General features: G+C 63.4%; 1 pseudogene; it reads right to left on the bottom strand.

Annotated features, from left to right (window-relative positions):
- Positions 1-1,570, bottom strand: part of LOC137319866 (serine/threonine-protein kinase 36-like) — a 27,281-nt pseudogene extending 25,711 nt beyond the window's left edge.
- Between the last annotated feature and the right edge of the window lie 1,025 nt (positions 1,571-2,595).

Below are 2,595 nucleotides of genomic sequence, written 5' to 3' on the forward strand. Positions count from 1 at the left end.
CGTGGGGAGAGGGAGAGAGAGACGTGGGAGAGGGAGAGAGAGACGTGGGGAGAGGGAGAGAGAGACGTTGGGAGAGGGAGAGAGAGACGTGGGGAGAGGGAGAGAGACGTGGGGAGAGGGAGAGAGACGTGGGGAGAGGGAGAGAGACGTGGGGAGAGGGAGAGAGAGAGACGTGGGGAGAGGGAGAGAGACGTGGGGAGAGGGAGAGAGAGACGTGGGGAGAGAAAGAGAGACGTGGGGAGAGGGAGAGAGAGAGGTGGGGAGAGGGAGAGAGAGAGACGTGGGGGAGAGAGAGAGGGAGACACGGGGAGAGAGAGAGAGAGACGTGGGGAGAGGGAGAGAGAGACGTGGGGAGAGAGTGAGAGACGTGGGAGAGGGAGAGAGAGACGTGGGGAGAGGGAGAGAGAGACGTGGGGAGAGGCAGAGAGAGACGTGGGGAGAGGCAGAGAGAGACGTGGGGAGAGGCAGAGAGAGACGTGGGGAGAGGGAGAGAGAGACGTGGGGAGAGCAGAGAGAGACGTGGGAGAGGGAGAGAGAGACGTGGGAGAGGGAGAGAGAGACGTGGGGAGAGGCAGAGAGAGACGTGGGGAGAGGCAGAGAGACGTGGGGAGAGGCAGAGAGAGACGTGGGGAGAGGCAGAGAGAGACGTGGGGAGAGGGAGAGAGAGACGTGGGGAGAGGGAGAGAGAGACGTGGGGAGAGGGAGAGAGAGACGTGGGAGAGAGTGAGAGAGACGTGGGGAGAGGGAGAGAGAGACGTGGGAGAGGCAGAGAGAGACGTGGGGAGAGGGAGAGAGAGACGTGGGGAGAGGCAGAGAGAGACGTGGGGAGAGGGAGAGAGAGACGTGGGGAGAGGGAGAGAGAGACGTGGGGAGAGGCAGAGAGAGACGTGGGGAGAGGGAGAGAGACGTGGGAAGAGGAGAGAGAGACGTGGGAGAGGGAGAGAGAGACGTGGGGAGAGGCAGAGAGAGACGTGGGGAGAGGGAGAGAGAGACGTGGGGAGAGGGAGAGAGAGACGTGGGGAGAGAGTGAGAGACGTGGGGAGAGGGAGAGAGAGACGTGGGGAGAGGCAGAGAGAGACGTGGGGAGAGGGAGAGAGAGACGTGGGGAGAGGCAGAGAGAGACGTGGGGAGAGGGAGAGAGAGACGTGGGGAGAGGGAGAGAGAGACGTGGGGAGAGAGTGAGAGACGTGGGGAGAGGGAGAGAGAGACGTGGGGAGAGGCAGAGAGAGACGTGGGGAGAGGGAGAGAGAGACGTGGGGAGAGGCAGAGAGAGACGTGGGGAGAGGCAGAGAGAGACGTGGGGAGAGGGAGAGAGACGTGGGGAGAGAGAGAGAGACCTGGGGAGAGAGAGAGAGAGACGTGGGGAGAGGGAGAGAGAGACGTGGGGAGAGGACTCACCGGAGGGGGACAGGATATTCCAGTCGGGAGCGGGGCTGGGCTCTCCGGCCCGGGGAGTCTCCCCCTCCATGATGGGTGTGTCCCGGTCCAGTCGGAGGGCCCGGGCCAGACGGTGCCAGGTCATGTTCCAAAGCTCCGAGTCGGCAAAATCCCTCAGGACTGCCGGCTCACCCTGCGGGAGAAGGAAGGGGGGAGAGTCAGACCGAGCTGTACAATCCTCAGGGAGCGGTGTGTGTGTGTGTGTGTGTGGGGGGGGGGGGGGGGAGAGTCAGACCGAGCTGTACAATCCTCAGGGAGCGGTGTGTGTGTGTGTGTGTGTGTGTGGGGGGGGGGGGGGGAGAGTCAGACCGAGCTGTACAATCCTCAGGGAGCGGTGTGTGTGTGTGTGTGTGGGGGGGGGGGGGGGGGAGAGTCAGACCGAGCTGTACAATCCTCAGGGAGCGGTGTGTGTGTGTGTGTGTGGGGGGGGGGGGGGGGGGGGAGAGTCAGACCGAGCTGTACAATCCTCAGGGAGCGGTGTGTGTGTGTGTGTGTGGGGGGGGGGGGGGGAGAGTCAGACCGAGCTGTACAATCCTCAGGGAGCGGTGTGTGTGTGTGTGTGTGTGTGTGTGTGTGTGTGTGTGGGGGGGGGGGGGGGGGAGAGTCAGACCGAGCTGTACAATCCTCAGGGAGCGGTGTGTGTGTGTGTGTGTGTGTGTGTGGGGGGGGGGGGGAGAGTCAGACCGAGCTGTACAATCCTCAGGGAGCGGTGTGTGTGTGTGTGTGTGTGTGTGGGGGGGGGGGGGGAGAGTCAGACCGAGCTGTACAATCCTCAGGGAGCGGTGTGTGTGTGTGTGTGTGTGTGTGTGGGGGGGGGGGGGGAGAGTCAGACCGAGCTGTACAATCCTCAGGGAGCGGTGTGTGTGTGTGTGTGTGTGTGTGTGGGGGGGGGGGGGAGAGTCAGACCGAGCTGTACAATCCTCAGGGAGCGTGTGTGTGTGTGTGTGTGTGTGGGGGGGGGGGGGGGGGGAGAGTCAGACCGAGCTGTACAATCCTCAGGGAGCGGTGTGTGTGTGTGTGTGTGTGTGGGGGGGGGGGGAGAGTCAGACCGAGCTGTACAATCCTCAGGGAGCGGTGTGTGTGTGTGTGTGTGTGTGGGGGGGGGGGGGAGAGTCAGACCGAGCTGTACAATCCTCAGGGAGCGGTGTGTGTGTGTGA

This window comes from Heptranchias perlo, unplaced genomic scaffold (genome assembly GCF_035084215.1).
Source record: "Heptranchias perlo isolate sHepPer1 unplaced genomic scaffold, sHepPer1.hap1 HAP1_SCAFFOLD_913, whole genome shotgun sequence".
In the NCBI taxonomy this organism is placed as follows: domain Eukaryota; kingdom Metazoa; phylum Chordata; class Chondrichthyes; order Hexanchiformes; family Hexanchidae; genus Heptranchias; species Heptranchias perlo.